The sequence below is a fragment of the Panthera tigris genome, chromosome B4 (assembly GCF_018350195.1).
Source record: "Panthera tigris isolate Pti1 chromosome B4, P.tigris_Pti1_mat1.1, whole genome shotgun sequence".
NCBI classification, from domain to species: domain Eukaryota; kingdom Metazoa; phylum Chordata; class Mammalia; order Carnivora; family Felidae; genus Panthera; species Panthera tigris.
The window spans coordinates 80,317,859-80,344,976 of NC_056666.1; the positions used below are offsets into that span (position 1 = coordinate 80,317,859).

Consider the following 27,118-nt stretch of genomic DNA (forward strand, 5'->3'; position numbering starts at 1 on the left):
CAAATACATCCAGCATCAAGTAAGAAATAATAAGATATACAAAGAAACAGGAAACGTGACCCATAATGAGAATAATCTGTCAATGAAAACTTATCCAGAACTAAGATAGATGTTGCAATTAGTAGACGAAGACATTGCGATTATAATTGAATTCTGTATGTTGTATAAGTTACAGAGAACATGGAAGGTTTTTAAAAGACCCAAATCAAACTTCTAAAGATAAAAACTACAATGTCTGTGATGAAAAATAGACTGGATGAGATTAACAACATATTATATATGTTAGAAGAAAGATTAGTGAATTTAAAAACATAGCAATAAAAGCTATACACAAGGAGAAAATAAGTAAAAAATTTCTTTTAATGTTTATTTATTTTTGAGAGAGAGAAAGAACATGAGTTGGGGAGGGACAGAGACAGAGAGGGAGACACAGAATCTGAAACAGGCTCCAGGCTCTGAGCTGTCAGTAGAGTTTGACATGGGGCTCGAACTCGAGAAGAGTGAGATCATGACCTGAGCTGAAGTTGGATGCTTAACTGACTGAACCACCCAGACACCCCGAGAAAATAATATTTAAAATGAAAGGGTCATCAGTAATATGAAGGACAACTTTAAGTGCTCTAAGATACATGTAATTTGAGTCCCGGAGAGAAGATGAGGGGTGAGAAAAAGATTTAAGAAATTGAGTCTTAGAATTGTGCAAATTTGGTGAAAACTAGAAACCCACACATCTAACATTTCCAACAAGCTCCAAGCAAACATGAAGAAACTTACACTGAGACATATCATGGTCATTATTATTCACCACCAATGATAGAAAATCTTAAAAGTGGAAAGAAAAAGAACCCATATTACAAACAGAGGCACAAACATAAGAATGATGGTGGATTTCTTATAGGAAGCAATGCAAGTGAGAATACAGTGGAGAAAAGTCTTTAAAGTGCCAAATGGAAATCCTGTCAACCTAAAATTCTATATCCAGTGAAAATTTCTTTCAATAAATGAAGGTGAAATAAAGACATTTACAAACACGCAACTGCCAAAAGACTTCACCACCGGCAGATCCACACAACAAGATATGTTAAAGGAAATCCTTTGGACAAAAGGAATAATGATACCAGAGAGAAATATGGATCTACATAAAAGGATAAAAAGCCACAGGAATTATATTGGTAATGTAATAGGAGTTACATTGGTCAACACATAATAATTTTCTTATTACTTAAATATCTTTTAAAAATAATTGTTTAAACAAAAAGTTTATATTGTATGGCCAAATTTATAACATGCATAAGAAAAATGTATGACTAAGAGGAGAGAAATAAAAGTAGATTATATAAAGTTGTTTTAATATACATGGACTGGTATAGTATTACTTGAAAGTAAGCTGCGGTAAATTTATAATGTATAGTGTAAATCTGAAAGCAACCACTAACATAACAAAACAAAAAAGTTATAGTTAATAAGGAAACAAAGGAGAAAAATTAATAAAATACTCAATCCAAAATAAAGCAAAAAAGTATGGAACAAAGGACAAACAGGACAAGTAGAACACAAATAGCAAGATGATTGACTTCCCAAATAGTGACATGAGAACAACATCTAGCTAGCAAAACCAAATCTTGTGACTAATTTTATGATAAATTTGGATGACAAAGTATGACTGTTATTCTTAAAGAACAAGAAGGTGGAAAAAAAACATCAATAACTTCAGGACCTGAATATTATTGGCCTCTGTGTGGGAAAAAACAAATGAAAAAATGGAATTTCTAATAGGCACAAGAATAGGAAAACTTAAAATATCCCTCAGATCGCATTGAAGTGTGAGAAGTTTCCCCCAACCTAATAAGAAGCATATGCCAGGGACCTGTGTTAAGGCCTTTGAAAAGAACCAGTGGTACTCCATTTCAGAACAGAGCCTCTACGTTGAAAATATCCCAGTTCTTCACCCCTCCCTTTGCCCATGCTGTGTGCTATGTAATTATGTGTTCTCCCACTCAGGCAAGGCTGCTCTGTCCCATGCCTTGATTCAGCCATATCATTCACTTTGGCCAATAGGATTATTACACTGAAAAAGTACTGGTGCATTTCTGCTTTCACTATTCTCTCTCAAACATCACAACAAGACATATCCAAGATTGCCTCCTGGAAAAAGGACACAATACAGAGAAGAGACAAGCTGCCTGAGTCATCCCAGCTGAGGCCATCCTCAACTGGCCGACAGTTGAGGCTTCATGGCCAGGATCAGCAGAATTGCCTAGTTGATGACCCCAGTCACCTGAGGTTATATAACACTAAAATTTGTGTTTCCCTTTTATACCTTATTTTTGCAATAGCTAGCTGGCAAGTATGCTAAAGAAAATGTTATTTAAACATTTTATCTTGGGCATTATATTCTGTCTTTGGTCACTGAAATTCAGTGTAAGGTATACTAAGGATGGGTACAGTTCTACGTGTTTATTTCCTTAAAGCTCATTTCTTTTTCATTACTTCTTGTATTTCATTGAAACAAGTACATTCTTATATCTGGATCCACAAACTTGTAGTCTAGCTAGAACTAAGCTTTATTTCACCAGAGATAACAAGGCCTTGAGATAATAATTGTCATTTATATTCAAATAGTTGGGCTTCTTAGTAGACTGATACTTATTAATTTTAATTATGAATACACTGGTAACATTGTAATATAATCTATGTATAATGTGCAAAATAAAAATCATCTAGCAGAGAGTAAGCTACAACAAGAAAAAAGAGACAATATAAGACATTGCACTGTCATGTAAGAGCATCAGTACATGTGACTCTAGAAGGCAGAAATTGAATTCAGGAATGGAAATTATGTAAAATATGGTATGTCAACCTTAAAACAAGTTTTCCTAGTAAGAAGTCCTGTCCAAAAAGACCCAGAGATGATTCAAGGTGAATGAAGTTCATTCTCTTTGTTTCTTCTACATGGTCCTCATGGGATGGATCTGGAGCCTGCCATTATTATTATCCCATAATTGACTTAATTTTAGCCTCCCTCAGAGGAACTCTTTCAACCCAATACATGTAATAATGACCTGAAATGGTTGCAGTAGAGTTAACTAAGGGCACCATGACTCTTCCTGCTGTGTTCCCCCGGCCATCAGGGACTGCACTATTCACTGCTGATTCTGTCTTTGCCCTACTTAAATTCCCATTTGCTGTCGTCGCCCTCGTTCTGAGGCCTGTGAGATACCCTCCCCCCGCCCCCCCCCCCCCCCCTTACAGAAGAGGCATCTCACACAGGGCAGCTCTACAGTCTCAGTTGAATTTTCTTTTCAGTTTCGATAAAGAAGCATTCACAGGTTTGGAAGAGGCTTCACTGGACCACCTCTTCCATTCTCTTGTCTCTACAAAGGTACACAATTACAGGGGATTTTTCAGGTAGAAACACTGCTAATGGAGATAAAAAGATACTCTTAATGGAAGAATGGGGTATTATTCATCTATGAGCAAGAGCCTATTTCTATAGAATAAGGTTATGTATTTTAAAACAAGGTTTTTATAGTTTGTGCGAAATTTTAATTTTGAAAAGGCTTAGTTTTGACATAGTCTTTAATTTTCCTTTGTTTAGCTTCATAAATTGTTTGGCATTTCTAGAATTAAACACAGTAACTTTTGCATCCTTGCATCTATCATTTGCAAATTGCTCAAGAAAAGTAAAGAAAGGAATATTCAGGTAAAAGATGAGATAAATTTATGTTTATTTCAGTCAAATAATTAGTCATTTATGAGTATATCTGTGTGCCTTCGTGCATAAAAATTATTCTATGATTGGTAAGATATACTTGTTACAAATTATTTTTAAAAGTTGGTAAGCCCCTCTTGGGAAGCAAAAATAATTATAAAAACGGGGGGTGGGGGCGCCTGGGTGGCTCAGTCGGTTAAGCGTCCGACTTCAGCTCAGGTCACTATCTCGCGGTCTGTGAGTTCGAGCCCCGTGTCGGGCTCTGGGCTGATGGTTCAGAGCCTGGAGCCTGCTTCCGATTCTGTGTCTCCTTCTCTCTCTGCCCCTCCCCCGTTCATGCTCTGTGTCTCTCTGTCTCAAAAATGAATAAAAAAAAATTAAAAAAAAATTAAAAAAACAAAACAAAACAGGGAGGGGGACAGAACATGAGACTCATAAATATAGAGAACAAACAGAGGGTTGCTGGAAGGATTGTGGGAGGGGGGATAGGCTAAATGGGTAAGGGGCTTATAGAATCTACCCTTGAAATCATTGTTGCACTAACTTGGATGTAAATTTGAAAAAATAAATAAATTATAGAAAGTAAAAAAAAAAAATACAGAGCTCAGGGGTATACCTCAGACTAATTAAATCATGACTTCTGTTGTTGAGTCCTGGGCATCAGAAAATTTTAAAGCTGCAGATGATTCTAATGCCCAGACTTGGCTGAAACCTGTTAGCCTAGATGCAGGGGTGGGAATGGCAGCAGGCAAGTTCATTCATTCATCCTTCTTCCCTGAGATGGGCTCCTGCCAGTCACTGGACCAAGTGCAGGTGATAGAAGGAGCTGTGCTCTCTGCCTTCCCTGGCTTCCAGAAGCCCACGATCTGCTCCCAGAGCCTTGAGGCCCGGCCTCTGAGAACAAGGCTGTGAGGGCAGGGGCTGGGGATGGCATCTAGGACAGGGATGCCCAGGTTTTAGGTACTCACAGTTGTGAAAACATAAAAAGTATGGGAACTGATGATATTGGTTGGCCAGCTTTAAAAAAATAAATAAATAAATAAATAAATAAGAAAAAAAAGTTGGTATGCACCTCAAAAAGATCATATCCCTTTTCCTGAAGGGCAATTCATAACATACTGGTTATTTCATAATAAAAAGGTAGGCAAAGAAGAAAATGCAAGGCACTTGTACCTTGGGAAGAAAGACCTTTCTGGTACTTGTGTATTCCTGTACTTTGGTTGGCATACCATAGGTGGTCCACAGTGTTCAGTGACTTAATGAACGATTGGATGGATCCACATTACTCTTGAAAAAAATAACAATCTCAAAACAATGATTTCCTGCCACTGCATACTGGCTGGTACAGTTTCAGGCAATATAATAGAATTTGGTTAATAATAATGGGAATTATAAATAAAACAAAAAAAAATTCTGCTAAAACACTGCCAGATATCCAGTTGTATGATTGAGTTTGGTAGCTTTGACAAGGACTTCTTACTTTCTCTAAAATCTAAAATCTTTCTTCTCTGCCTTTACTCACTTACAAATGATGTCTGATGCCTGAAATTCCACTGTTAAATCTTTTTTTAAAATATTTTTTTTAAGTTTATTTTATTTATTTTGAGAAAGAGCGAGAGAGGGAGAACCATGGGACCTGAACTCACAAACTGAGAAATCATGAGCTAAGCCGATATCAAGAGTTGGATGCTTACCCAACTGAGCCACCAAGGTGCCCCTCACTGTGAAATCCTTATTCCTTTAAACCTAGTTTTACAACGATGTTTAAGTGCAAATGTCCTTATACAAGTCAACATGGGCACTTCATGCTTTTCTCAAAAATAAATTTAATTAAGATTATTTCAGTGGATTTCGGTTTGCCCTTGGAGCAATAGGGTAAGGAAGAGGCCTCAGGATATGATTATGGAGCTTTTGCCAGTTTTTTTCCTCATGGACACTAAGTTACTAACATTTTGAGAAGGTTGGTATCTGGTGGAGAGGAGAAAGATGGGCTGAGAGCGGTAGGAGCTGAGGGGCAAGGGCAGAGGATTGAAGACAGTCACATGCCTGATGGAGACTGAGAGCAGAACATGGTGACAATGTCCACATGTGCCAAATCAAAAAATGAATACTTTTTAGATCATTTGGCACTTTTGATAAGCCACATGAACTGTCCCTTCAGTTGGGTGGTTTAAATCACAATTGATTTTAAAATCTGAATAAAAGAAATAGCTGTGTCACTTTATTGGAGAAAACAGAGATTTTCCGAAGTTATAGGACAGACAAATCAGACTATTTCTAACTGTGTGACAGGTTCAAAATAATTGTCTTAGAAATTTTAATATGTTCATGGATCTCATTCTAAATGGAGACATCATAAAATTACTTCTCCAAAGTTTTAGTCAATACATTGTTTTGAAATTTCTTTTCTTTTTTTTTTTTTTTTCATTTGCGCAGATGTTTAAAATTAAATTGGCTTCTTGACAGATTTGTACAGAGGTATGTAGAATCCATGGATCTTTCCTCCTGGTGGCATGTCTGAGCTTTGTCCACTTCAAGAAGGTGATGATGCATTCTATTTTCCAAGGTTTTTATTTTGGATACCAAACTAAATATCTTGGGGGTAACCACTTTTTAACTCTCACAAACTATTTAAATATTAATCTCTATTTGGGTCTAATGTCTATTCATGAAGTTTTAATTAATTAATTAATTAATTAAGTTATTCAATGTTTATTTTTGAAAGAGAGTGAGCAGGGAAGGGGCAGAGAGAGAGAGGCAGACAGAGTATTTGAAGCAGACCTGCACTGTCAGCGCAGAGCCTGATGTGGGGCTCGAACCCATGAACATTGAGATCGTGACCTGAGTCGAAGTCGGATGCTTAACCAACTGATCCATCTAGGTGCCTGTTTCATGGAGTTTTACTTCATTCTTTAGTTAGATCCTTCTATCATAAATTGGAAGCATTATCAAGAATAAAATGAATATGAAATTAAAGATGAGAACAAATACTTACACGTGTCTAAAACTTTCAGATATATTAAACTTACCACAAAAATAAAATGAAGAGCTAAACAGATACAAAGAAATAATGCCTTACACGTAAATGTCACATGTGCTAAATGGGAAGAGCACTGGATTTGGAGAGTCATATTAGAAAACTATGAATTGGGACGCCTGGGTGGCTCAGTCGGTTGAGCATCCGACTTCGGCTTAGGTCATGATCTCACAGTTTGTGAGTACAAGCCCCGCGTCGGGCTCTGTGCTGACAGCTCAGAGCCTGGAGCCTGCTTCAGATTCTGTGTCTCCCTTTCTCTCTGCCCCTCCCCTGCTCACACTCTGTGTCTCTCTCAAAAATAAATAAATATTAAAAAAAATTAAAACAAAAGAAAACTATGAGTTAGGTAACTTACATGTTGTGTGCTGATGGACAATCACAATATACCTTAGATTTACTTTCTATAAAAGGGCGGGGCAAATCATACCTAACACAAGTGGAGAACACAAATTTTAATGTCTTCCACAGGAGAAAAAGGATATTTTATGATACCAGTAAATAGATAGAAAGTTTAATGTTTAATCTTGTCTTGTACCTCTTATCAGGTTCTTGCCATGGTTCCTCTTATCAGGTTCTTGCCCCCTTATCTTGCCTGATAAGGGGGCAGGCAACCACTCAGATGTAACTGACTTCATTCTTGTAGGCTTCAGGGTCTGTCCAGAACTCCACATTCTCTTCTTCCTCCTATTCCTGCTGGTCTATGTCATGGTCCTTTTGGGTAACATTAGTATGATGGCAATCATTGTGACAGACTCCCAGCTGAATACACCAATGTTTCTTTTGAGGCAATCTCTCCTTCATTGACCTCTCCTACTCCACTGTTATTGCCCAAAAAGCCATGGTCAACTTCCTGTCTGAGAAAAGGACTATCTCTTTTGTAGGTTTTGTGGCTCAGCTGTTTCTTTATGCATTTTTCATGGTTACAGAAGCTTTTCTCCTGGCAGTCATGGAATATGACCGCTTCATTGCCATATGCAACCCTCTTCTTTACAGTGTGCACATGTCAAGACGCCTTTGCACTCAGCTGGTGGCTGGTTCCTATCTCTGTGGATGGCTCAGTTCCATCCTCCAAGTCAGCACAACATTCTCAGTGTCTTTCTGTGCTTCCCGAGTCATTGATCACTTCTACTGTGATTCTTACCAAATTGAGAAGATCTCCTGCTCCAATCTCTCTGTCAATAAGATGGTGTCTGTTAGTTTGGTTGCCTTCATTGTTTTGCCTACCATAGTTGTTATTGTAGTATCTTACATGTACATTTGACCACAGTCTTGAAAATCCCTTCCAGTGGAGGGAGAAAGAAAGCCTTCTCCACCTGCAGCTCCCATTTGGGAGTGGTAAGTTTGCTCTATGGGACTGTCTCCTTTGTGTATCTCACACCTCCAAGCAATCCTGAACTGCGTAAAGTGGCTTCAGTATTTTACATATTGGTCACACTCATTTAAATCCTCTGATCTACTCTTTAAGAAACAAGGATGTCAAGCAAGCTTTGGGAAAAATCCTATGGAAGAAAAAATCTTTATACTAATTCTACTTTCTTGTGATTTTCTCATTAATGCTCCCCCTTTCATTGTTTCATTCTGATTTGCTTTTAATATGGGGTTAAGCGTGAGTCACTTATGAGTCCTTTAAGTTGATTATCCCACAATGAATTATTTTCACTGAAGGAATAGTACATCCATTATTTACTTTTCCCTAAAAGCAGTGTTATATCTTCAGCATCAATGCAATTTGTAGCCATTCTACAAACAGAAATAAACTTCTCACTCTTTCTAGGTATAACTTTATGCTAGTGGGTAAAGGAGGATACAATTTACTAAGATGAAAAATTACTTTGGTGGAAAGTTGAGCAGTCTCAGACACTCATGGTAACTTCTCGTATCTATCAGTGATCAATGTCCAATGTGTCCAACATTGTATTCACTACCCATTACCATTAGATATAGTAATATATAAAAGGTAAGTTACATCACCTTTAAAAGTACAAAATTTTCCCTTCTCCACCTTATTGTAATCTATTTCCCTTGATATTCGGAGTTAATAATCTCAATCTATTCCATAATCCACTTCTTTGGCTAGTGGCATTTGGAATCTAAAATCAGTATGCATCTTAACTACTACTTTTTTTTTTTAATTTTTTTTAACGTTTATTTATTTTTGAGACAGAGAGAGACAGAGCATGAACGGGGGAGGGTCAAAGAGAGGGAGACACAGAATCTGAAACAGGCTCCAGGCTCTGAGCCGTCAGCACAGAGCCTGATGCGGGGCTCGAACCCATGGACAGTGAGATCGTGACCTGAGCCGAAGTCGGACGCTTAGCCGACTGAGCCACCCAGGCGCCCCTTCACTACTACTTTTAATTCAACTGAAATACATTATGTCTCTTGGTAGGAGTATTCCTCCAATAGGTACTAAAATTCTCTAAGCCAAAAATATTACAGCCCTAGACATAGGAATCTGATATTTTTAAATGGGTCTTCTGGTATAAATGAGAGATACCACCCATATCTTTACTCCTTGTTCCTCAAAACAGTGTATTCTGGTAAAAAATTATTATCAGTGTGAAAACATTAAACTGGTCGTATAATTAGAGAAAATAGTTGGAAAATAATGGATAACTTGATAATCTTATGATGATTTGTCTCTTAGCTGAATAGTGGTAATTCAACAGATGATTCTGTTTTATAAAGGTATTTATTTTGAGTAATCAGGTACTTGAAAAGACAAGGCATCTGGAAAGCAAGCCTGATTTTTTTTTCTAAGTCAATTTTTCATAGAGAACTCTCAAAGAAGCCACAGACGTGTGTTATTGGGCCAGCCATGTGACAGAGCAGGTGTGTTGGGAGAGTGAATAACCTGTTAATAGAAATTGCTTATGATTTAAGGCCCTGTTAGTTTTCCAGTTCCACTAATAAAATGTGTGATTTGGAGTACTTCTGGAAATGCCCACTTTATGATTCAGCTTAAAATGCCCAGTTTAGGTGAGCAGCTCAGGTTCCAGGGTTGTCTAGTGCATTATGAGCAGGCATTCAGAGTCCACTAGAACTCTTTTGAAAACCACACCTTTTCACAACATAGTATTTGATTTTTTTACATTTATTTATTGAGAGAGAGAGAGAAAGAGAGCGAGCAAGCATGTGAGCAGGGGAAGGGCAGAAAGAATGAGAGAGAGAAATCCCAAGCAGGCTCTGCACTATAGCAGACAGAATGCTGTAGTGCTGCTTGAACCCATGAACTGTGAGATCATGACCTGAGCCGAAACCAAGAGTCAGATGCTTAACCAATGGAGCCACCCAGGTGCCCCATTTTTTGAGGAAGAAAAACCTTTGTTTCAAAATGTGGGATTATTTTTATTTAAAATCTTATTGGAGCATATCATTGACTCTAGGCATATTGATCTACTATAAAATGTTGTAGCTCCATTGGATTTACTAGACCAGGAAAGCCAAGCAGCAGAGTCTGGACCATGTGGCAAGCTTATTTTTAAAAAAAAAATCCAGGAAGGTCAAGTGCTTTTTGTCAAAACCTCTTAGAAAAGAACATATGAAACAGTCTGCTTTCAGTTTGAAAGGCCAGCAATACAGGTTCAATACTATTTCCTACCTCAGGAGAACATCAGCTCTCTAGCCCTTTGTCATAATTTAGTTGGCAGGGATCTTGACACCTCTCCTTTCCATGAGATATCACACTGTTCCTTTACATTGCTACCATTAAGTTGATTGGATGTAGGGATAAAGGAGTAGCAACTACTATAGAGTTATTGGTAAGACATTTGCAGGGCAGAGGGTGGGAAATAAATACAGCTAAAATTCAGAAGTCTTTTACGTCGATGAAATTTCAGGTGTGGGGCATATCAAGATATCCCTTCTGAGGTACAGGACATTTTGTTGCATCCAGTCCCTCTTAAAACCAGAAAAGAGGCACAACACCTAATGGGCCTTTTGGAATTTTGGAGAAAGCTTATTCCTCATTTGGGTTTGTTACATGAGCCCATTTATGGAGGGACTTGAAAAGCTGTTAGTTTGGGGTGGGGCCAGGAACAGAAGGCTGGGCAACAGGTGCAGGCTGCTTGTGTAAGCTGCTCTGCCATTGGGAACACATGATCCAGCAGATCCAGTGGTGCTTGAAAGGTCATGGCAGCTAGAGATTCTGTTTGGAACCTTTGGCAGGTCTCTATAGATGAGCCACAGCATAGGGCTTTAGGGTTTTGAAGCAAAGCCCTGCCATATTCTGCAGATAACTACTTTCCTTTTGAGAAATAGCTCTTGGTGTGTTACTGGACCTTGGTAGAGACTGAACATTACCATGCAACCTCAGGTGACAACCATGAACTGGGTATTTGTCTGACTTGCCAGGTCATAAGTTTGGGTGTGCTCCATCATCAAATGGAGGCAGTACATATGTGATCAGGCTCAAGTAGGCCCTGAAGGCACAAGAAAATAACCTGAAGAAGCAGCCAAACACCCATGTTTCCCATTTCTGCTACACTGCCTTCCTCTCCCAGGTTGCTCCTATGGCTTCATGGGGAGTTCTCTGTGATCAACTGACAGAAGAAAAGAAGTCTTGGGCCTGCTTTAGAGATGTTTCTGCATGATATGCAAAGACCACCTGAAAGTGGATGGCTGTAGTCCTCCAGCCCCTTTCTGGGACAGTCCCCAAGGACAGTAGCAAACAAGAATCTTCCCAGTGGGAAGAACTTCAAACAGTGCATCTGTTTGTTCACTTTTCTTAGAAGAAGTGGCCATACACGCAATGATATACAGATTCATTGTCTGTGTTCAATGGTTTCTGTAAATGGCTTGGCACTTAGAAGGAACATAACTGGAAAATTTGTGACAAGGAAATTTTGGGAAGAGTTATGTGGAAAGATCTCTCTGAATGGGCAAAAAATGTGAAGATATTTGTGTCCCATGGGAATGCTCACCTTAGGATGACCTCAGCAGAGGAAGATTTTAATAATCAAGTGGAGAAGATATAGCCCATTCTGTGGACATTAATCAGCATCTTTCCCTAGCCACCCTGTCATTGCCTAATGATTTCAGGAACAAAGTGGCCATGGTGGCAAGGATAGAGTTTATGCATGGGCTCGGTAACATGGACTTCCACTCACCAGGCTGACCTATTAGGGCCGCTGCTGAATGCTTAATCTGCTAGTAGCAGAGACTAAGACTGAGTTCCCAGTATGGTCCTTTCCCTGAGGTAGTCAACCAGCTACCTAGCAGCAGGTTGGTGGTAACAATGGACCGTTTCCATCAAGGAAGGGGCAGGGTTTTGTTCTAACTGAAATACACATTCTAGATATGAATTCACCTTCCTTGAGTGTAAAGCTTCTGCCCATACTACCATTCATGGAGAAAGAGAATACTTTATTTACCATCATGGCGTTACATACAGCATTGCTTCTGATTAGTGAATTCACTTCATAGCAAAAAGAGGTTAGCAACATGCCCATACTCATGGAATTCTCTGGTCTTAACATGTTTCCCACCGTCTTGAAGCAGCTGTCCTGCTAAAATGGTGGAATGGCCTTTGGAAGACCTATTTATATCACCAACTAGGTGACAATACCTTGCAGGGCTGGGGCATTGTTCTCCAGAAGGCTGTATATGGCATAAATCAGCATCCAATGAATATCACTGTTTCTTCCCTAGCTAGGATTCATGGGTCCAGAAACAAATGTGTGGAAATGAGAGTGGCATTGCTCATTATTACCCCTAGGCACTTACCTGCCAGTTTTTTGCTTCCTCTGCCTGAAGTTATATGATATGCTGGCCTAGAGGTCTCCAATGATTGGATGATTTAGGGTTACCATGGCCTTGGACCTTGGCAGAAGTTTGATTGGGTCCAGGGTTCTACAACAGAAACCATTTCGTTGTGTTGGTGCTTGGGCCTCCTGGAATGCTATAGATTTCTGGCCATGACACTCCCAGTTTATTCCCTCCTTCTGGCCTGGTAAGGTCCCTCAGCTGCACAGCCTTTGGGCCAGAGCCCCTTTTCTACATCTACCAGAGCCACTGGGGAGAGGGGCTGATGTGCTGTGATTCTGAGTTGGGGGAGAGAAGTATCCATGAGGATTGGGGCTTGCTTGATAGATGACCTAATCCAGACTCCTTATAGATGATCAGGTACCAGGGGGCTTCTGGCACCCAGGACACCCAGGTGTTTCTCATCCCAGGATTCACCTGCCCAACCCATCCCACCCCCAACTCTGAGATCCTGCCTGAGATCGGGCTTCTTCTGGGAAGTGTGGGTCTTGGCAGCTGCTTCTTAGGCCTGAATGCGCCATTCTCCCAGCTGCTCTTGATGCTCAGTGCTTCCCAGCTCATGCTCTGCCTGCCCCTCCATCAGGACCTGCGCTTCCACCTCACACTCCTGAAGCCGCACAGTACATCCTGCAGGCTCCAACTACACCCTGCTTGCCTTCCTGGGAAGCCCTGAATTCCACCAGGTCTACCTGTGCTTTGGTTCTGGCCTGCGGGAGTCCTCCATCACATGTTTTTAATTTATTTTTATTTTTATTAAAAATTTTTTTAATGCGTATTCATTTTTTTGAGAGAGAGAAGAGAGAGAGGGGGAGAGAGAGCGAGTGCACAAGTCGGGGAGGGCAGATAGGGAGACACAGAATCCGAAGCAGGTTTTAGGCTCTGAGCTGTCAACACAGAGCCTGACCTGGGGTTCAAACCAATGAACTGTGAGATCATGACCTGAGCTGACATTTAACTAACTGAGCCACCCAGGTATTCTTTAATTTTTTTATTAATGTAAATAATCTTAAGATGATTTTGATTTTTGCATCATAGCCACATTTAACCTTTGTACTACCAAAATTAAAGCTAAAATGAAAACAAAAAATATTATTCCTATGGTTTTATTTATTCTTTTTGATAGGTCTTTGATATTGATTCCTTGTATAGAAATGCTAACCTACGAATTAATATGATAAAGCTAATGGCACACCAGAACATAATTTTAAAAGAACTGCCAGAAAACTTTCAGAGCCCGTTATTCTTGACTGTGGATTTACAAATACATACATGGGCTATGAAGTAGTTCTCTCTCCGAACATCAATAACCATAAGCAAATCACATAGACTAAAGTTGTTTTTGTCATTCCTTTGTCAAAAGAAAATTATTACATTTGTCAGTTATTCCATGTATCTTCAGATATATATTTTCTCCCTTGTAGTTATAATTCTTGAAAGATTATTTTGGATTCAATTGGGTGAATATTCATCTTGAAAGTTATTTATGAAGAAATCTTTTCTTCAATTATACAATGAACTATTATAGCTCAGAATGGAACAGTACAAGCAAAATACTCAACGTGTTCATACTTTGATAAATAGCTGAAAAAGTACTACCCATAAGTATGATATGCAATTCTAGGTAGTGCCCTACTTACCTATATTAAAAAAAAAACCAAACACCAGAGGAAGGGATAGCATACTTATCAATTTATTGATTTATAGGTCAGTGCAAGCAAGGAAACTTTGATGAAAATGTAATGGGAGCCTTATATACCCGCTCCTTGCAACTCCCCCCGCCCCTGCTGTGACTGTGCAGACTCTAAAATCAAGTACAATTCCAAAGTTGCATAAGAAAAGGAGACAAAGACAGAGAAACATAGGGAAAGAGAGGTTTGCTAATTTGAAAACAAGTCAGTGAACTATAACTGAGGGAATAGTACAAAGTTAATCTTTGGTCCCTCCAACACACTGGATACTGACCAATAACATAGACCAATATAAACACACCACAGTTCTTGTGAGGGAAGCTTTAGTCTGTTAAGGGAGCTTTTTTTTTTTTTCTTAAACAGGTTTCATTTATATTGTATTAAATTTGTACAACACATTGTGTTTGCCACAATGCTGCACAGTGTGGATTTTGGGCTAAGTCGTGTCACCAACACCCACAAGAGCTCTTGAAGGAGTATTTGATGAATTCATCTAGCTGTCAGCCCACGGTCTGTCTTCACGGTCACACAGTATGTTCACTGAAGGAACAGTCCCTCAGAGTAGCCACACAGAGTAACAGGTACCATCCCCTCAAATGCTCTCAATCTCACACCCCCTGACTGAAGTGCATTGAAAATCAAGTTAACTGGAAAGCCACTGTCAATGGGTAGTACATTTTATTGGTTGAGAAAATGCTCAAAAGAATCTTACAGTACCAGAGACCAAGAATAGTTTGTCACTTTTTCAATGATCTTAGGAATTTCCAGACACACAATCTCCATTATTCAACTTCATTTAAACAAACAAACATGGATGGAACTGGAGGGTGTTATGCTAAGTGAAATAAGTCAGTCAGAGAAGGATAAATATCATATGTTTTTACTCATATGTGGATCTTGAGAAACTTAACAGAAGACCAGGGGGAAGGGAAGGGGGAAAAAAGTTACAAACAGAGAGGGAGGGAGACAAACCATAAGAGACTCTTAAATACAGAGAGCAAACTGAGGGTGGATGGGGGGTGGGGGAGAGGGGAAAGTGGGTGATGAGCATTGCAGAGGGCACTTGTTGGGTTGAGCAGCGGTGTTGTATGGAAGCCAATTTGACAATAAATTGTATTAAAAAATAAACAAACAATTCATGAGCATTTCCTCCTTATTTTGTTGTGAATACATGTCTTTATGTTAATGCAACGTAAGATGTATTGACTTTCTGTCATAATATCTAAATATTGGCTTTTGTTGTTATCACTGTTTTCCAGTGTTGTTGAGGTAGGTTTGACGTGTAACACTGTATACATTTAAGGTGCCCAGAATGATGACTTGGTATGTGTACATTATGAAACGATTACCACAATAAGATGAGTTAAAAAAAAAAAATCCATCATCTTGCACAGTTACTTAAAAAAATGTGTGTGTGTGTGTGGTAAGAATATATAAGATCTATTCTATTAGTAACGTTCAGGTATACAGTAGCGTAGTGTTAATTATAGGCACTTACTGTATAGTAAGTTCCCAGAACTTACTCATAACTAGAAGTTTTCACCTTTGAAGTTTGACTATCCTCAACCGTTTCCCCACCTTTCAGCCCCTGGCAACCATCATTCTATTCTGTTTATGTTTGGCTTTTTAAAATGCTACCTATAAGTGAGGCCATATGGTATTTGTCTTTCTCTGCCTGACTTATTTCTCATAGCATAATGTCTCCACAGTTCACCCCTGTTGTCACAAATGGCAGGATTTCCTTCTTCTTAGTGGCTGAATGATAGTCCTTTGTATATATGGGTCACATTTTCTTTATCCGTTCACGTGGTGAGGGACACATAGATCCAAGAGAACCACAAGGGAGAGATATTCAGGAGCTGGGGAGGATTTCTGAAGAACCTATGGAAACCCATTGGTGAAATAGTCATTTTTTCAAGATTTACGAGGTGTGTGAGCGGTTTGGGTAGATCATAATAACAGTATCCATCAAATAAGAATTTTTCTGCTCTCCTTTTGCCTTCCTACACTCTAGTTATGGAAGGTTAGCAAGATGGAAGAGAAGAATTCCTACACAATGAAAGAGAGAATTGAAACTCAGTTCTGTTCTGCTACTGTAAGTGACTTGTTCAGCAAGCTCAATGTAGGTGAAGTGTTATAGGTTGTGACATAGGTATTTATCCATTTCTTTGGTGAATTTTACATCATGATATGACATCTATTCTGATATGTGGTGTATATCGTATGTGTATTTCCAGCTAAAATCTCCATGACACTAGCTTCATACACCACTCCCTTTCTTTAATCTGTAGATCTATAGTTGCCTATCAGTACCGTCATGGTGAAATCTGCCAGGGACCTTCTAATTCTACAACTTCTACTAGCCTTTTAAATAAGTAATACTTCAGATGCTACACTATTAAAACAATAGTATGTTATGTAAAAGTTTTTCCAATTCAAAACATAAAATACATATTACACATATAAGCTTATTTTCCAGAGATATCTACTTTTAACACTACTGCGTCTTCATATATCTGTATAAATATTATTTTTCATTAAAATTTTTTTTTCATATTTAGTTTTGAGAGAGAAAGAATGTGAGTGGGGAAGGAGCAGAGAGACAGGAAAACACAGAATCTGAGGCAGGCTCCAGGCCCTGAGCTGTCAGCACAGAGCCCGATGTGGGGCTCAAAGTCACAAACTGCGATATCGTGACCTGAACTGAACTTGGATGCTTAACCAACTGAGCCATCCAGGTGCCCCTTATTTTTCCTTTAAGGGGAAAATTAATAGAAAGGGTAAAAACATATATAGAGACAAGTTTTACATTCAATTTTTACCTATTTATCAATTTTATTTTGTGGTTACATTGATTTTTTTATCATTCATTATCTATGACTTATCATTGGCCTTTTACTTCAAGTGTGGGTTAAGCTGCAAAATTTCAACATAATTTTTAGGATCTTTAATTATGTAAACATTTGGTGAACTCATTGTGTGCCAGAGATGGTGTTTATGCTGTTTCAAAATCTCCATCTTAAAATTTATATTCATAGCAATGCAGGGTCTTTGTCACATCAGATTTTGATCCTAAATGTGATAGAGTAGAGCTACATTTTTTTTCCTTTTAAGCTAAGTTAGTGTCATTCATTCTGTTATCTGGAGATTTTTTTTTTTTTGTAACCAACATATTCATGTAGGTGTTTAGATATGCATGCTGCTCAGAAAAGTGGACACATCAGAATAAGTTACTGCTAACATTTACTTGCAAAGTTTCCATTCTCAAGAACTGTCTCACTGATTTTATTCCAGAACTCTGTATAATAAATCTTTTTTTAAGTTTTATTTTATTTATTTATTTTTGGATTTTTGTTTTTTTAATATGAAATTTATGTATAATAAATCTTAAACCTGGTTATATTTGGAACAGATCCAAAACTAAAGAAAAAACTTCTGCCTTTTTTTCCTGAAGATATTTGAAGTTCTACTCCATTGCAGATGTACAGTAAGCTTTTTCACAAGCACGAATTTTTATTACGTTCTTTAGCTGTAAGTAGGATACCACCTCATCTGCTTATTTAGTTTCAGTATGAGATTTAGATTGGGGAAGAAATGTCTTCAAACTTGGATAACCAATGTAGCAGTAAAAATAGTTAAGAAGGGATGGATCTGGGGGTGATTTTCCAGTAAAAAATGAAAAAAATATTGATGAAATTTAACATAGAGCACAGAGAAAGTTTAAATATCACCATTATCTGCTTTCATTAGAAAACAGAATTAATCTTGCCTATTCTGAAAAGCTTAACTGTTGTAAATATATAATTAGTGCCTGTTATCATCACTGTAGTTATTACAAATTGAATATTTGGATCAAGAGGTTAAGAATATTGTTTCTGAAGCTAGAATTCCTGGGTTAGCATGGGCTCCTCCCATTGATATTAAATTGTTCTACACATCAGTTTTATCATCTCTGCAATGACAAAAATAGTACCTAAGAAGTTGAGACTAGTAGATAACATTATTTTGAGATTAAAATATGCAGTATATAAAAGTGCTTAGAAAAATGCCTTACACAAACTGAGTTTTCAGTACATTTAACATATAATTTTTTCACTGCTGTTGCTGCACATTACTCCAAAAGCCTTTTTTAGAATAAGGAGATATAAATGAATTCAATAAATAAACAATAAATGAGTATTTATGATGCACTCCAAATTGTGGTAGGTGCTAAAGGCCTTGCAAAGCAATGAATTCCATCCTAAGGTAGCTCAAAATCCAGTTGGGAATGAAAAAATTATACATATGAAGCAATCAAAGTATAGATATGTACTATAATATGTGGAATAACTATAACTATATTTAAAAAGAGTATGAACAAGTGGTACTGAAATTGGTTACTGAAGCAAGACAGTCGTATATAGTGCACAGATCTGAAGTGGGTCTTAGATGTTGGTAGGATTTAGACCTAGACTCAAGGAGAAAGAATCAGGGAAATTTGAAGTCAGGGTGCTAAGCCTAGACAGAGCAAGATGAGTGGATTCAAAGTGAGGCAGCCCATTGATTTCATGAGGTTTTAATTTGGAGAGTAATAAAAAGCCAAATTTGTTAAATAAAAATTGGGAACTAACAACATTTCTTAAGAAAGGAGGGACATGGGAATGCTAATTCAGATGGTGGAGTAATAGGAGGACCTCATGCTTGCCTTGTCCCTCAAACACAGCTAGATAAATATTGAATCATTCTGAACACCCATGAAATCGATCTGAGGACTGATAGAACAAACTGCATAATTAGAGGGAGAAAAGAGGCTACCTCATGGAAGGTAGGAGGTGCAGAGACATGATTTCGGGAGAAAAGAATCACTGGTACTGCATAAGGGAGAGAGCCCTGATCAGGGAGAGTGGAGAGAGAGGAGGGAGGGAGGGAGAGAGAGAGAGTAGGGCGCAGAGCATTGCATAAGAAAAATGCTTCCCTCAAACCATTAACAAAGAAAATGAGAGGGGCTGATAATCACAAATTTTTATAAACAGCAGAGCTCAAAGTCTGAAGTTTTAGAAATATGCACCAATGCCAAGGTGGAGCCTGACAGGCAAAGAGGTGCTCCTGTGGAGAAGGAGGACAGAGGCCTGGGAGTGGACAGCATGATCTGAGAATCCCCTGGGGTTGCACTGTGAGACAGTTTCCTTTCTTGGAGTACATCTGGGAGAAGTGACAATGCCTCTCAGGGGTCAAAAGAGATGGCAGGAACCACTGAGTTGCCCCATTCATTGACTGCTGAGGGCAACTAACCTGGACGCTGGACTTTTTGTCAAACTTTGCCACAAACTGCAAACCCGTATGCAGTCATGTGACTGCCCTTCTAGGACAAACTGGCACAGAGGAGCAGCATGGTTCTGTGGCATGCTGGCTCCCTAAAACTTGGAGTTTTGAAACCTAGTTGGTGTGCCTGAGAGAAAACACAGGAGCATTGGGCCACTTGGTGGGCAGATGGCTCAGACACAGACATGGTGAAGACAGGGATCTGATGGAAGCCTGGGACACAAGAGGCAAGAATGTTTGCTCTTCTTAAGGGCTTCCTAAACTGGCAGGCCTGAACTCCCCTCTCTAGGGACAAGAGAGAAAACTGACGCCATTTTTACCCCTGCCCATCACCATGGAAGGACTTTGGTGAGTAGCACAGAGCTAACAGTGGAGACTTGAGCCACTTACACCAAGCCCCACCACCCTGCACTCTGCAGGTGCTTCTGAACCAGGGCAAATATGCCTGATAATCAAAGCAGTAGCAAGCTTCCTCCCCAGAAGACTGGCACAGACACTCTGAACCCACCAAGTCTACTGGCCGTAGAGTGCTGCAAAGCTTCAGCTCTAGGGGGAATAGGATCTGGTCTGTTTTAGCAAGCAGACCAAAACACACCTAGTTAACACCTGCCACACAGTGGGTAAAGTTCAAATAGCCCCAAGGCAGGCAAGGAGAAACTCTGTGGAGGATTGATCTGAGAGAAAGAACAGCCAAAACACATCAGCAGAGTGAACGTAGCATATACCACAAAAACTTCCTGAAGCACCAGACCCTGGCCAGTATATGACCTCTTTTTAAAAAATTATTTATTTATTTAGAGAGAGGGAGAGAGACCAAGAGGGAGCTAGAAAGAGAGAGAGAGAGAGAGAGAGCACGAGCATGGCAGAGAGAGTGGGAGAGAAAGTCCCAAGGAGGCTCTGTGCTGTCAGCCCAACATGGGGCTTAATCTCATGACTGCAAGATCATGACCTGAGCAGAAATCGAGAGTCAAACACTTAATAAACTGAGCCACCCAGCCACCCCAACCTCTTCTTAATATACCCATTACTAACAGGAGCAGGAAACATAACAGGCTTTTCTAACACACAGAAGACAGAGATCTAGGCAAAATGCCAAGATGGAAGAACTCATCCCAACTGAAAGAACAAGAAGAGGTCACAGCCAGGGATCTACTCAAAACAGATATAAGTAATATGCCAGAACAAGATTTTAAAACAACAATCATAAGGATACCAGCTGGGCTTGAGAAAAGCATAGAAGACACCAGGAGGTCCTTTATTGCAGAGATAGAAGAACTAAAAACTAGTCAGGCTGAAATAAAAAATGCTATAACAGAGAGGCAAAACAGACTGGAGGTAATGAGCATAAGGATGGAAGAAGCAGAGGAATTAATTAGTGATATAGAAGATAAAATTATTGAAAATAATGAAGCTGAAACAAGAGGGAAAGAATATTGGGTCATAAATGTAGACTTGGGGAACTCAGAGACTCTATAAAGCACAACAACATTCATATTTTAGGAGTCTCAGAAGAAGAGAAGGAAAAGGGGGCAGAAAGTTTATTTGAGCAAATTAGACCTGAAAAGTTCCCTAACCTGGGGAAAGAAATAGACATCCAAATCCAGGAGGCACAGAGAACTTCTATCAAAATTAACAAAAACAGGCCAACACCAAGACATATTGTAGTAAAACTTGCAAAATACAGAGATAAGGAAAGAATCTTAAAAGTAGCAAGGGAAAAGAAATCCCTAATCTATACATGAAGACAAATCAGATTAGCAACAGATCTCTCCACAGAAACTTGGCAGGCGAGAAAGGAGTGACATGATATATTCAATGTGCTGAATGGGAAAAAATATGCAGCCAAGAATACTTTATCCATCAAGGTTGTCATTCAGAATAGAAGGAGAGATAAAGAGTGTCCCAGACAAACAAAAACTAAAGGAGTTTGTGACTACTAAACCAGCTCTGCAAGAAATATTAAAGGGGACTCTGAGTGGGTAAGAAAGACCAAAAGCAACAAAGACTAGAAAAGAAGATCGAAAATCTCCAGAAAAACCGACTTTATAGGTAATACATTGGTACTAAATTCATATCTATCAATCATAACTCTAAATGTAAATGCAATAAATGCTCTGATCAAAAGACATAGGGTACCAGAATAGATTAAAAAAAAACAACAAGACCAATCCATATGCTGCCTACAAGATACTCGTTTTAGACCCAATGACACCAGCAGTTTGAAAGTGAGGAGATGGAGAACAACCTATCATGCTAATGGATGTCAAAAGAAAGCCAGAGTGGCAGTACTTCTACCAAATGAACCAGATTTTAAACCAAATACTGTAACTAGAGATGAAGAAGTGCACTACATCATAATAAAGGGATCTACCCAACAAGAATACCTAACTATTATAAATATTTATGCCAACAACTTGGGAGCACCCCAATATATAAAATAACCAACATAAAGAAACGCATTGATAACAAAACAATATTAGCAGGGAACTTTAACACCACATTTACATCAATTGACACATCTTCTAAGCAGAGAGCCAACAAGGAATCCGTTGCTTTGCATGACACACTGGACTGGATGGACTTAACAGATATATTCAGAACATTTCAATTTAAGGCAGCAGAATACACATTCTCTTCAAGTGCACATGGGACATTCTCCAGACTGGATCACACACTGGGTCACAAATCAGGCCTCAACAAGTACAAAATGATTGAGATCATACCATGCATCTTTTCCAACCACAATGTTATGAAGCTTGAAGTCAACCATAGGAAAAAATTGGGAAAGCCCTCAAACACATGGAGGTTAAAGAACATCCTACTAAAAAAAAAAAAAAAAAAAAAAGAAGAACATCCTACTAAAGAATGAATGGATTAACCAGGAAATTGAAAAAGAAATTAAAAAGTACATGGAAACAAATTAATATGAACACATGATAGTCCATAACCTTTGTGATGCAGCAAAGGTGGTCACATGAGGGAATCATACAGCAATACAGGTCTATCTCAAAAAGCAAAAAAAGTCTCATACACAGTGTAACCCTACACCTAAAGGAACTAGAAAATCAAATAAAGTCTAAACCAAGCAGGAGAAGGGAAATAATAAAGATTAGAGCAGAAATAAATGATATAGGAACAAACAAACAAAACCCCCACCAAAACAGATCAATGGAACTAAAAGCTGATTCTTTGAAAAAATTAATAAAATTGATAAACCCCTAGTCAGACTTATTAAAAAAAATAAAAATAAAAAAAGACAGAAATCATCCAAATAAGTAAAATCAGAGAGAGGAGAGATCACAACTAACACCACAGAAATATAAATAATTATGAGAGAATATTATGAAAAATTATATGCTTAATAAACTGGGCAATATGGAAGAAATGGATAAATTCATAGAAACATATAAGCTACCAAAATTGAAACAGGAAGAAATGGAAAATTTGAACAGACCCTAACTAGCAATGACATGGAATCAGTAATCAAAAATCTCCCAATAAACAAAAGTCCAATGCCAGATGGCTTCCCAGGGGAAATTATACAAAACATTTAAAGAAGAGTTAATATCTATTCTTCTCAAGCGCTTCCAAAAATAGGAAAACTTCCAAACTCATTCTATGAGGCCAGCATTACCTTGATTCTAAAACCAGGCAAAGACCCACTACAAGGAGAATTACAGGCCAATGTCCCTGATGAAAATGGATGTAAAAATTCTCAACAAGATACTAGCAAACCAAATCCAATAGTACATTTAAAGAATTATTCACCACAATCAAGTGGGATTTATTCCTGGGCTGCCAGGGTCATTCAGTATTCACAGATCAATCAACATAATACACCACATTAATACAAGGAAGGATAAGAACCATATAATCTTCTCAATAGATTCAGAAAAAGCATTTGGCAAAATACAGCATCCATCCTCAGCAATGTAGGGCTAGATGGAACAAACCTCAACATCATAAAGGCCATATACAAAAGATCCACAGATAATATTATCCTCAATAGGGAAAAACTAAGAGCTTTCCCTCTCAGGTCAGGAACAAGACAGGGATGTCCACTCTCATCTCATATCTTATTCAACACAGTACTGGATGTCCTAGCCTCATCAAACAGACAGCAAAAAGACATAAAAGGCATCCAAATCAGCAAGGAAGAAGTCAAACTTTCGTATCTGCATGATACTCTATGTAGAAAACCTGAAAGACTCCACCAAAAAATTACTAGAACTGATATATGAATTCAGCACAGTCACAGGATATAAAATCAAAGTCCAGATGTCTGTTGCATTTCTATATACCAATAATGAAGCAGCAATAATGAAGAGAAATCAAGGAATTGATAGCATTTACAATTGCACAAAAACCAAAAGATAGATAGGGAAAACCTAACCAAAGAAGTAAAAAGTATGTACTTTGAAAACTATAAAATGCTTATGAAGGATATTGATGATGACTCAAAAAAAATGGAAAAACATTCCATGCTCATGGATTGGAAGAATAAATATTGTTAAGATGTCTATATTACTCGAAGCAATCTACACATTTAAGGCAATCCCTATCAAAATACCACTAGTATCTTTCATAGAGCTAGAACAAAGAATCCTAAAATTTCATGGAAGCACAAAAGACCCCAAATAGCCAAAGCAATCTTGAAAAAGAAAAGCAAAGCTGGAGTCATTACAATTCCAGACTTCAAGCTATATTACAAAGCTGTAGTCATCAAGACTGTGTGGTGCTGGCACAGAAACAGACACATAGGTCAATGGAACAGAATACAAAACTCAGAAATAGACCCACAACTATATTGTCAACTAATCTTTGACAAAGCAGGAAAGAATATCCAGTGGAAAAAAGACAGTCTCTTCAACAAATGGTGCTGGGAGAACTGGACAGCAATGTGCCGAAGAAAGAACCTGGACCACTTTTGCACACCATACACAAAAATAAATTCAAGATAGTTGAAAGACCTAAATATGAGACAGGAAGCCATTAAAATCCTTCAGGAAAACACAGGCAACAACCTCTTTGACATTGGCTGTAGCAACTTCTTACTAGACACATCTCTGGAGGCAGTGGAAACAAAAGCAAAAATGAACTATTGGAAATTCATCCAGATAAAAATCTGCACAGTGAAGGACACAATCAACAAAAGTAAAAGGCAACTGATGGAATGGGAGAATATATTTTCAGATGACATATTAGATAAAGGGCTGTATCCAAAGTCTATAAAGAACTTATGAAACTGAACACCCAAAAAAATAATCCAGTTAAGAGATGAGCAGAAGACACGAATAGACACTTTTCCAAAGAACACATCCAGATGGCTAACAGACACAAGAAGAGATGCTCAAAGTCACTCATATTCAGGGAAATACAAATCAAAACCACAATAAGATACCACCTCACGCCTGTCAGAATGTCCAAAATTAATAACACAAAGAACAACAGATATTGGTGAGTATGTGGAGAAAGGGAAACCCTCTTACACTGCTGGTGGGAATGTAAACGGGTGCAGCTACTGTGGAAAACAGTATGGAGGTTCCTCAGAAAGTTAAAAATAGGACTAGTCTATGATCCAGCAATTGCACTACTAGGTATTTACCCAAAAGATACAAAAATACTGATTGGAAGGGGCATGGGCATCTCAATTTTTATAGCAGCATTATCTACAATAGTCTAATCATGGAAACAGCCCAAATGTCCATTGATTGATGAATGGATAAAGAAGATGTGGTATGTGCACACACACACACAGTAGAATATTACTCAATTACTCAGGTATAAAAAGAACGAAATCTTGCCATTTACAATGACGTGGATTGAGCTACAGTATTATGCCAAGTAGAATAAGTCAGCCAGAGAAAGACAAATGCCATATGATTTCACTCATAAGTGGAATTTAAGAAATAAAGCAAATGAACAAAGGGAAAAAAGGAGTGGCAAACCAAGAAACAGACTCTTAACTATAGAGAACAAATTGATGGTTACCAGAGGGGAAGGGGGCAGAGGATGCATGAAATAAGTAATGGGGATTAAGGAATGCACTTGTGAGGAGCACTGGGTGATGTATGGAAGTGTTGAATCACTATATTGTACACCTGAAACTAATATTATGCTGTATGGCAACTAAGTGGAATTTAAATAAAAAGTTTAAAAAAAAAACAAAAAAAGAAAAGACTGAAAAAATTAAAAGAACATTTTAGAAAGACAAATTTGGAAGGTTAAATAATACGAATGTTCAGGAGAATAAGATAATTATATAGGATAATTTTTTTTGGTTGTATCCAAGTTGAGGTGCAGGTTTCCAAGTATCAATTATCACTGTAGCAGTATACTTTTAAAAATTATACTGCTGAACTTGATTAGCAGTGTTGAACTTGATTATTTTAAGTACTGGATTACAAATATTTTCTCATAAGCAGGAAAAAACCTCTCTGACCTCAGCCACAGCAATTTCTTACTTGACACATCCCCAAAGGCAAGGGAATTAAAAGCAAAAATGAACTATTGGGACCTCATGAAGATAAAAATCTTCTGCACTGCAAAGGAAGCAATCAACAAAACTAAAAGGCAACTGGTGGAATGGGAAAGATATTTGCAAATGACATATGGACAAAGGGCTAGTATCCAAAATCTATAAAGAGCTCACCAAACTCCACACCCAAAAAACAAATAATCCAGTGAAGAAATGGGCAGAAAACATGAATAGACACTTCTCTAAAGAAGACATCCGGATGGCCAACAGGCACATGAAAAGATGCTCAACGTCGCTCCTCATCAGGGAAATACAAATCAAAACCACACTGAGATACCACCTCATGCCAGTCAGAGTGGCTAAAATGAACAAATCAGGAGACTATAGATGCTGGTGAGGATGTGGAGAAATGGGAACCCTCTTGCACTGTTGGTGGGAATGCAAACTGGTACAGCCGCTCTGGAAAACAGTGTGGAGGTTCCTCAAAAAATTAGAAATAGATCTACCCTATGACCCAGCAATAGCACTGCTAGGAATCTACTCTAGGGATACAGGAGTGCTGATGCATAGGGGCACTTGTACCCCAATGTTCATAGCAGCAGTTTCAACAATAGTCAAAATATGGAAAGAGCCTAAATGTCCATCAACTGATGAATGGATAAAGAAATTGTGGCTTATATACACAATGGAATACTATGTGGAAATGAGAAAGAATGAAATATGGCCCTTTGTAGCAATGTGGATGGAACTGGAGAGTGTGATGCTAAGTGAAATAAGTCATACAGAGAAAGACAGATACCATATGTTTTCACTCTTATGTGGATCCTGAGAAACTTAACAGAAGGCCATGGGGGAGGGAAAGGAAAAAAAAAAAGGTTAGAGAGGGAGGGAGCCATACCATAAGAGACTCTTAAAAACTGAGAACAAACTGAGGGTTGATGAGGGGTGGGAGGGAGAGGAGGGTGGGTGATGGGCATTGAGGAGGGCACTGTTGGGAGGAGCACTGGGTGTTGTATGGAAACCAATCTGACAATAAATTTCATATTAAAAAAAAAAGAAAACATATTTTCTCATATAATAGAAAATATTGTGTTATTAGTTACAGTAATTTAATAAATAGGCTAGGAGCTCATTAAAAG

The 27,118-nt window shown here is 38.3% G+C and overlaps 1 pseudogene; it reads left to right on the forward strand.

Annotated features, from left to right (window-relative positions):
• The first annotated feature begins 4,450 nt into the window (after positions 1–4,450).
• On the forward strand, positions 4,451–8,275 carry LOC102960520 (annotated as a pseudogene).
• The last annotated feature ends 18,843 nt before the right edge of the window (positions 8,276–27,118 follow it).